Source organism: Ruditapes philippinarum, unplaced genomic scaffold (genome assembly GCF_026571515.1).
Source record: "Ruditapes philippinarum isolate M1 unplaced genomic scaffold, ASM2657151v2 ctg3175_1_1_1_1, whole genome shotgun sequence".
Lineage (NCBI taxonomy): Eukaryota > Metazoa > Mollusca > Bivalvia > Venerida > Veneridae > Ruditapes > Ruditapes philippinarum.
In genome coordinates this window covers 199,499-210,760 of record NW_026856929.1, presented here as the reverse complement: position 1 = coordinate 210,760, position 11,262 = coordinate 199,499, and positions in this window count along the sequence as shown.

The following is an 11,262-nucleotide window of genomic DNA, read 5'->3' as shown; positions in this document are numbered from 1 at the left end:
GATTAACCAATCAGGGAAACATTGTGCATGACTTTTATTCCACAGACACTTATAAAAAATTCATGTTTCAACATCTATAATAATACACTTTTATAGATGTTGAAATATGAATTTCTTTCAAAACGGCTTATATTAAGTTTTTTTGATATATATATGATCAGTACATGTGCTGGGATTGACAAATATGCATTTTATTTGGATTTTAAAGGCGTTTTGAGCTCCAAACCCCAAGTGTCTGTGTTTTATTCATGATCAAAAATGTTTTCTACATAGAGGCATATAAGGAGCAATAAAAATCGTCAGTATACAGTGTGACAGGGACATTTGATGCAAATTAAGAACAATTAAAATGGACAATGCACAATATTAGACATAAGTATTAAGAACCAGCAATTGTGTGAATAAATTATGCAAATTTGATTTTTTGAGCAGCCAATAAAAATGTTTTGTCTGCAATTAATATTCGGCTACGATTACGATGTAAATAAATACAACGCAGCAACATACGTTGACCTCTGATTGACAGACATGTTTAATTACAGTTTACTTTTCAAAAGAGTGGCTTTTATTTTTGAAATGTGTACATCAATTATAACTTATGTTCACACCTTTTTATTTGTAAGTCAGAAACAAACCGCAGAAATTTAATTACTGTTAAGAAGAAGAAAAGAAGAAGAAGAAGAAATAGCTAGTTTATTTCGGTAACTTATACATTTACAGTATCCCGTTACATACAATGATAACAAATATAATAATTCTGTGGTCACATGACAAAAGCAAAGAAAAAAAATAAGAAGTCAGAAGAACATAAAAAGTTTTAACTGATGACATTCTAGAAAATTTGTTTTCAAACGGACAACAGACAGCTTCAAATAAAGGATCAAAGAACATCACAACATCATTATCAATTCATTCATAGAAATAAAAAGTTCCAGTAAGAAAGAAAAACACGTTATTAAGAACACGTCTGTCCCTGGCATTAAAAATGGAAATGAACTTTTGCCTGGTATGAATTAACAAAACGAGGTTGAATGAAAATTAAACTATTTTTGTAAACTAGAAAAAAGTCACCCTCGAGATTTTTCAGGATTTTTCTCTAAAATGTCTACTTTTCTTGTGAAAGCAAATTTTGATTTCTCTACAGTATGGTAAATCTCTATGGTAAATTTTCCGTAGCCATTGCCGAAGTACTCTTCATTTGAAGATGAACGGGAGAAAGCGCGTGTCATGTTTCTAAAATATACACGAGGTTCTCGGGGTCGTTTCATGATTATTTTACAAAGCTGGATCTACAAGATGTAACAGTTTAGTTGCAATGCATGAAAGAAAACTTTAAAAAATGAATAGGTAATAAGCAACAAGAACATCGAGTCAGATGGAGTAGATCTAGAAATTGAACGTACTTTTAAGCTGAATAGAATCCCTATAAATTTCGAAATAGATCTTTATAAACGTCACGACAAATTCGCATTCTGAAGATTCCTTCATTGCCAGTTTCTATCTAGTTCCGTAGATCCCATTCTTTTACTTCAAAACTCCTGAATGACATAACTCCTACACTTTTGATGATCCCAATTTTTTAAACTGTTAATCCGTCTCATTATTAAAACATTGTTCAATTTGTGGTGTTAGATCTATCTGGGTTAGCAAATGAAATATGTAAATGAAACACATCATAATTCAGGCTGACAGCCACAGACACTTGGGTGTTGGAGCTCAAAACGCCTTTAAAATCCAAATAAAATGCATATTTGTCAATACCAGCACATGTACTGATCATATATATCAAAAAAACTTAATATAAGCCGTTTTGAAAAAAAAGCATATTTCAACATCTATAATAAGTGTATTATTATAGATGTTGAAATATGAATTTCTTTCAAAACGGCTTATATTAAGTTTTTTTGATATATATGATCAGTACATGTGCTGGTATTGACAAATATGCATTTTATTTGGATTTTAAAGGCGTTTTGAGCTCCAAACCCCAAGTGTCTGTGGCTGAATTCAGCATGTTCCAAATCCATAATTCAAGAACGGCCCATCAATTTTAGTTGTCAACATCACAATGTTATAACTCTTGAGAAAAAAACTTTATTCCGTCAACAACAATTTACGAAATATATGACGTAACAATAATGCCTCGCGCCTATTATGGATGATTCCAGTTGCGGCATTGACAAAGGGCGGTTAGGCATATGTAACCTCATACAGATAATTTTAAGCGTTGAGATAAATTTGTCTTGATGGCATTTTAAATAATTTTTGTATGTAGAATCTACCCAAATTTTGCAAATTAACTGTTAAAATTACACCTTCAAATCATATATTAATAATAAAACTTTTGATGACATTTAAATAATTTTAAACACACTTAATGACATGAATCTATATGACAGTACAATACTTCTTCCATTAATTACATATAACCTTCATTTGGATTTTATGTTTTAAACTATTTTATATATTTTTTCAGAAATGATTTCCCTATATATTATCTCGTTATTCAAGACTTCTGTAAATCCTACTCTTTTAGATATAGCTACAAAATATACAATACGCGGTATTTTTTCTCCCGCGAAAAATATGCTAAATTGTTTTTCCACTGAATATTTTCAAATTTTAGGAAGGCTAAAATTATTGAGGACGTCACTCGGTGTTTCTCTTTGACTCGGTCTCCCATTCATATTAACATAATATGTAACACTCAGTGGCGTACCTACCGATACGCAATACGCACGGGCGTATAAAAAGAAAAAGTTTCGAAAAAAACAAACAACATGAAATCATTAATTTGTGCGTAGATCTATCAACATATTCGTAGCTGCTAATTGATTCTACAGGTATGCTTAGGATGTTACCGCATTCGAATATGCGTTACCTTTTTATGCACAATCAAAACTTCAATTATGAAGAAAGGGAGTAAAATATAATATAAACAATTGCTTTGGAATTTTCTCTTTTTACAATTTGAGTTAAACGTTATAATGCTAATAAATCTCGTCAAAATCCAAATAAGGATAAAAAATTGTCCAATATATAATTATTACAATCATTTTTTTCCAGAAGAATCAAATCAGTGAAAAGTAATCATTTATTTCATTTTTTACATCTAGATCTATATGCAAAATAAAGATCTTGTTTGCAACTTGGTGTTTGCAGCAAAATGGAAGGGAGTGAGTTAGCTGTATGGAATGTCTTTTTATATTTTACCTTGTAACTGTAAATCAGTATATCATTTTTAAGTTAGTAATATTCATTCAACTTATATTCATTTCAAATTATGTAGAATAGTTTTGACACTGTGAATCAGATCTTTGCAGTGAACTATTGCCATCATCCATCGTCACAAACCAAATTCAACTTTTGTTTATTTGACCATAAAAAAGAATACCAGTATTTAAAAAATATATCACTACAGAAAATTGTTTTTACTGTATTATTTTATTGAGTAAAAAATTGCACACTTCTGAAAACAATGATATATATTCTTTATTATACGTAGTCTCATCTATACATATTTAAAACACAGACAGATATATAACGAGAACGATGTATAACCATATAAGACACATCATGTCTAAATTCTTTTATTTTCGCCGACTATAGCTAGATAACAAATTGGTGGGTTTGTTTATACCAACATGCTTTATGTGCGTGAGGCATTTAACTCCGTAATGAAATAACTTAAATATTTCGAATGGAAATTGAAAGACTAGAGTTGAGAACAAAAATGTTAAAGACAATATTTATTGTCTACAACATTGACATAATAAGTATTAAAATATTTTAAGGAAGCTAAATGATCGTGCGATTCTACATTTTAGCTGTGAATACGATAACCTTTCGTTACACTAAACATTTAAGCTGTTGTGTTTGTATTTAAGTCAAACAGATCATTTTAAAGCATATTTTCCTTGATTATATCTCACGTTAAGTTATGGTGAAACAAAAGAAAAATAACAAAGAAAAAACTAAACTTGTTACAAAAGGAAATAAAACCCATCTTTTTTACAAGAGAGACACCTGGCTATGTTTTTTTCTAAAAGCAAATAACTTTTGAACTATTTAAAACAGTGTACACGTTAGACTTCGTGCTGATTTCTCTTACATTCAATATATAAGTCTCTGGCGATCCTTCGACCAAAACCTGGCACTCGGCGTACACTCATAATAAGCCGAGGTACGCCCCTGACACTTTGAGTTTACAAAAGAACACACACTTATTGTTGCCTATCGAACGTATATTCTTAATATTTTAACAATATGAAATCACTGCCGGTATTTCGATCTGGACAATTTGTTGACTTGAGAGACGGAAAGTTAAATCTGTATTTACGAGCTTAAAGTGTAAAGGACTACGTTTGATTGCTCAAACTAGAAAGAATCATATTATATTTTTATGATTTACATTTTCCTCGAATTAACGTGAGTCTGTGTTCTCTCATTGGCGATGGAGTTTGTTAAAGTAGACACTGTGGTAATACAAGCTAGGAACCATTTTTATAGTCTTCCAGCTAGTGTTCCCGTTCCCCTACGACGCGTTGCGGTATTCAAGATACGCTCTTGATTGAAAAGCTATAGAACTAATGAAATCACTTCATTGCTCTTTTTCTCTTAAAAAGAATTTAAAATACGACAGTATAATTATCATGGTAGTTATATAAATCTTTTTGTGTTGGAATTTATAAAGAGGTTACTGATATTTTCACTTCAAATGATTTTGATTATTTTAAATAATGGTTTGCTAGTAAAATTGCCTTATTGTCATCAACTTTGTTCTCATTTTTCTTTTAAATGATAGCATTTAGCTATTGATCAGAGAATAAATAAGAATAATCAAATTTTTATAATTACTGAGTACATTTAACGCTAATTGTGAGAAGAACCCTAAATGACGAAGATCCTCTATGGACGATCAGCGACTAAGGTGAAATACACGATTTAAGAAGTGAAATAGGCGACACACACTTGAGGAGCTTAGCAGCCTCTAAACTGGACGTTCGTTTTCACTTCTACAGTATATAACATTTTGGAAACAAGTGCTAGGAACGTCTTAATTAAAGATCATAAAGCTGGGTAGACAACGCGTAAGGATCATGTGCAGAAAACCAGGCCCCGTGTTCACGAAGATTTTTAAAGGATCAGGATCAAATTTAAAAACTCTAATATTCTTCATTGTTTATCCTCATAGATTAAATATCTAATATTTATCAATTTGATAAAACTTGACTTGCAAAAGCAAGTTTATGAAATTTTAAAATAACTTTATTGTTATTTTTGAAAAATACCGGCATTTTACAGTTGATCCAAATATTGATCCTAATCATAAAATTGATCCTTATTCTGAATATTTTTTTTATTTGTTGATTTTATCCCAATTAGTTTGGTTTCTTTGTAAATCAGCATTTTTTTACATTTTGAATATTTACCATTTATTATTACATGCTTTTCGGTGGATTATAGAAATATATCAGTGATTTATAAACTGGTAATTTCACTGTTTGAAACAGTGAAATTATCAATTTGATAATTTCACTGTTTTGAATTTAAGCCCGTAACGTTGTCTCAGTGAAATACCAGCGTGCACAGTACTGGAAACCAGCTTAATGACGTGACGTCGTAAATGACGTCACGTTGTATTAGAATTTGGCGCGCTTTTCATTTCGTACTAGGATAAAATGTCTTTTTAAACGTTTCTTAGCATGTAATAAAAAGAAAATTTGTTTAGTTTAGTGTAAGATCGAAATATATTTCACCTCGTGAACACCAAAAGTTCATATTTCACTCGTGGCTGCGCCACTCGTGAAATATACCTTTTGGTGCTCACTCGGTGAAATACATTCCGATCTTACACTGAACTTAACAAATATCCTCTATATTCTAGCAAAACACGATTAATTTTAGTAGCATAAAACAATGAAAACAAGCAATTGTTATAGTATTGCAAGCAATCCATAAGTCCCCTACCGGTTAGAACCCCATCAACATTCTGAAGGGCCATTGGCCATTCACTAATGTTTCAATTTTTCTCTATTTTAAGTAAATTTGTTGGAAAAGTTCTTTAAAAGTGATTACAGAAAACAGACAGACAGACGGACTGAAGAACACTCTAAAGTTAATATTTGAAACATCCCTGTTACCAAAATGTAACATTTTTAAAAGCAAAATTCTTACAGAGGAGATAACTCTTGAATTAAAGATGCAATTTCATAAAAAATTTCAGCTCTTTTTGACTAATCACAAATATTGTTATATTTATATTTGCCATGTTTTTAGCCTATTTGTTGCCACGGCAACCGATATTTTTTCAAAATAGGAAAAACAGATAAGACATGCATAATCTCCAGACTGCCATCTACCCATATGTCAAGTTTCATAAAAATATTTCCAGTACTTTTTGAGTTATCACTGGATTCAGTTTATGTGTAAAATTTGCCATATTTTCAGTCTATGTGTTGCCATAGCAACCAGAATTTTCAACATAGGAAGAAAAAAAAGACGTGCATAATCTCAAAACTGCCATCTACCCATATATTACAAGTTTCAAAAAAATATTTCTATTATTTTTTACGTTAACATTGGATCCAGTTTATGTGTAAAATTTGCCATATTTTCAGTCTATTTGTTGCCATAGCTATCAGAGTTTTCAACATAGGAAGAAACGAAAAAGACGTGCATAATCTCCAGACTGCCATCTACCCATATTTCAGGTTTCATAAAAATATTTCCAGTATTTTTTGCGTTATCACTGGATCCATTTTATGTGTAAAATTTGCCACATTTTCAGCCTATTTGTTGCCATAGCAACCAGAATTTTTAACATAGGAAGAAAAGAAAAAGACGTGCATAATCTCCATACTGCCATCTATCCATATATCAAGTTTCATAAAAATATTTTCAGTACTTTTCAGGTTATCGCGGGATCCAGTTTCGTGGACGGACGGACGGACTGACAGACGGACGGACGGAGGGTAAACCTAAAGTCCTCTCCGGTAAACCGGAAGTGGACTAATAAAATCAGATCACTTGATCCTTTTTTAGTGAACACGGGGCCTGGGCTCGCTGCTCGAACAAATTTGTCTCAAAATTTGACCGTTATACCCCGGTCACATATTCACGGAATACGCCCACGGAAGAGCCACGGATGAATTCCGGCATCGTCCGTATATAGCTACCCGTACTGGTCAGTAGCTCTCCGTTTTGTAACAGTAATCATTCGTAGTAGTCCTTGTATATCCGTAGCGATCCTTGACAATTTTTGAACATGCACAAAAATTTGCTACGGAAAAATCAACCGTAGCGTATCCCTGCTAGTCCGTATTAAACCGTACTGATACGTACTAGTCCGTACGAAAACCGTACTAGCCCGTACTGATTCGTAGTCCACTAACTTGTCAAGGATTTCCACTGTTTGGTACGGAGAACTACGTATTTGTACGGTTACCCTACGTATAAGCTACGGTTTTAATACGGATAAATACGGCATTGTAACGGAAAGCCACGATCGTAATACGTTGTACTACGGAGAGGCAGGGATTAGCACGGTCTTTTACGGTTTATTGCGTTGCAACACGAAACGGTACGGAATAGTACGGTCCACCACTGTTTAGTACGGATGAATTAAGTATCATGGTAAAAAATACTAGTATCTTCTTGATAAAAACAGACATATTTGTGAGAACATTTAATAAATGATAATTGCCATTTACTGGCTGCAATTTTATTTTGAACTGGCTCAGAGTATGCGGAGGCAGTGGTCGAGCTGCTTGATGACATGCATAGAGGTCAAAATATATTAATATCGTACTAGAATTCATATAAGTAATAGAATAACATTTAATGTAAAATATTTTACAAACATTGGATTGTGAAATTGGAGTAAATATGTACATAAAACGAAGTGTCTCATAAGCCTCGGACACTGGCCCTTGAGTGATAATAAGATGCTTTTTACATATTTTTAAAACATAAACATTCACGATAATTAATGTAATTGTATCATGAACAGCAAACTTTAAAATTAAAAGAGAAGCAGTATTGACTCACATTTTTCATTAATGATGACTAGTCCATATCTAATAAGGTAAGAGAAGACAGACGAGATGGTGGGCTAGAGAAGTGCTTTTACGAAGACCGCTTCATGTTTAGTATGAGGCTCTCATGTCCGAACTTGTTAAGGATCTAGCGTCCTGCAAGAAATTCACTTTAATCGGACAAGATGTGTCTCGGGGGTCGGACGCGATTAGGCCGAATCCTCTCCGCCAAAATCATTGAACTCTGCAATTCGTTTTCTATGTGTTCTTTTCTTGTGAGGCATTTTGAAAATGAGCATGCAAGAGGTTGTGTACGGATGTTTTAGTTCCGTATAGATCCGTGGCAATTCGTTCTTCTCCGTATCAATTCGTTCTTCTCCGTATCAGACCGTACTTATTCGTACTAACCCGTGCTTATTCCGTAGCAGACCGTAGTGTAACCGTAGTGAGTCCGTCCTGATTCGTGTCGCTCCGTATCAAACCGTGTCGGTCCGTAGCAATCCGTGTCTCTCAGGGGGCTTTCTATGGTAAATACGTCGGATTCCGTACTCATACCGTTGTGTGTCCGTACTGGAACCGTAGCGGACTACGGAATTTCACATTTCCGTAGCAATCCGTGAACGATTAGACCGTAGCTCTTCCGTTGCATTATCCGTGAATATGTGACCGGGGCATTAATGCGAAAAATTCATTGATCGCATAGTAATGTCCGACAAGACTTGGTTATAGCATTTTGATCCGGGGACGAAAGCACAGTCGTGTGTATAGAGTCCAGATTAGTGGTGGGAAAATGTGTTTTTAATTGAGGTGAAGGACACGATTCATCAGCTTCCCGATTCCCAGACAGTGCCAGCTAGCTATTATTAGAAGGTAGGCAGGTTTACGATGTTTAATTTTTTTGTTTTATTTATTTATTTCCTTATTTTATTTATTATTTGTGTTTTTGTTTAAAGTCACACAAACACAGTTTAGGTCATATGGCGACCTTTCAGCTTTACTGGCTGGAAGAGAACCTCATGTGTCCTGAGGATTATTTCAGGCACAAACGGACCCTGGGTTACACGTTTAAACGGATTCGTTTCTTTATTCAATCGTAAACGTTTATGATATTTTTTACCGTTTAATCGAAATGACCATATTGTCTTACAAAATATCTTAATCATTGCCTGTAATCATGAATTATGTCAATTCTAATTGATTTATTCCAAAAGTAAAAAACAGAAAATGGATGTTTACAACCCTCCACACGGCATTACCGTGTGACATAATACATTTTTGGTAATGTAGACTTTCAAAAGAGCGAAATGGAGATATAATGCAGAAAATGTGTGCCGACTCAATTTTGATGAGCCCTGAACATCATTTATTTCTACATGTATTAAAAATAGAAAGTAAGTCATCATTTGGCGACTCGAATACATGGTGTAGTATAGTACATAGAAGTACCACCGTTTGATCTCTTAGCAATCGTGTAAATGTTTACGAAAAAATGTAAACGTGGGAGCCTTAAACCTGAGTACAACAACCAATGCTTGAGAGGTTATCACTAATATCCCACAACGGTTTGATTTACTAAACTTCATTGTCTCCTGGACTCATCGAGTGTTTTCAAAAGAGATCAGTCCGTATATGTGAAATCTCATACTAAGCAGTGAATGTAAAGTTTCTATTAAATGAAACAAACATATCGTTACCTTAGTGCAATATCTAATTAACTGTTATTAAATTTAGAAGCACTTATTACGTTATTGCACTAAGGTGACAAATTATGCCTTTGAGGGGTTTGAACCCACGCAGCCAGCAATTCTTAGGTTACTAGTTTAATGCATTAATTACTCGTCCACACCGCCACTCATATAATACTTTGATATAATGTGTGTCAGTGGTCCTATGGTTTCCCTCAAAACTATAGATTGGCCAAATATTATGTTAATCAATGTTAAAACCCCATTTTTTTTATCATTTTTGTCACTTCTTTTTAGAAATCGGTAAAAAAGAAAGAACCGGTATGTAAATCCTTTGTTTCCAGACCGCAGGGTATTGGTACGCGTTTAACTTTTGAGGCATGGAGGAGCACGTCACCTGTTTTCGGTACATGGAGGAGCACGTGATCTGTAAACCGTATATGATTGGTTAATTGACCTTTTCGAAAACCTAGCTAAATACCGGTTGCCGGTACGTTACGGATTTACCTGTAGGGAATTAGTCCGAATTATACCTAATTGAGAACAAAAAACTATAACGTGATATTTCTAATTTTCTATAATTATTTTACCGTTTAAGGTAGACAAACTTGAAAGATGTGTTTGAAAATTATCAATGTTTCTTTAATATCTATCTCAAATTTTACAAACAATAAATTGTTTATACTGAAAATCCACAAAATTAAAATATTCGTAGTGGCATCTGCCATAATAAAAAGAGATATTTTCTGCGTAAACTTGTGTGTGTACTTTATTTATTTTTTGCTCGGAATTATTCATAAAATTGGAGGCCTATTTAATCATTTTCTTAAAAAGAAATATTTTTTTTATGTTCGACCTTCTCCGGTCTTCAACGGTCACCAGTTTCCAAAGACCTTCTTCTATATTGACCGATTATTGTCAACTATATTCCTGATACAAACGTTTATTTACCCCCCCCCCCCCCCAAAATAATGTTGAAAATAGTTAAATGAAATATCTTTATATCATCAAAATGTTCACCGCAGGAAACCGTTTTACTTGTTAATTGGTTTAATTGATTAACACTCGCCACTTCCTACTTACAAAGTAGAGACCACTCAGCCAAAGAAAACATTCTCTGACACAATTAAAGTTATGAAGGTAGATATGCCCCAAGTAAACACCTGACCCTGATAAAAAAAACAGAAAGGATCAAGATCAAATGATCCTGGTGGCTGTATGAAACTTTTATTTATCGTATAGGGCTAAATCATTATGGTACATAGATATAAAGATTAATTGCAACAAAATTAAAATTGAGGAATAATGATAAAAGAACAAATTATAATAATGACTTAAACAGTAACAGATCAAATTATGGATCAATACGTACATGTATTAATTTTTAAATGCCCATATCTTGTAAAGTTTTTACATTTATTTATTTCTTTTATAGTATTTTAGTCAATTTAAGATTTCATGAATTTCATGAGGTTGATATTCAAAATAATTGAATATTAAATATATGATATATTTTATGAGACACCTTTTAAACATTAATT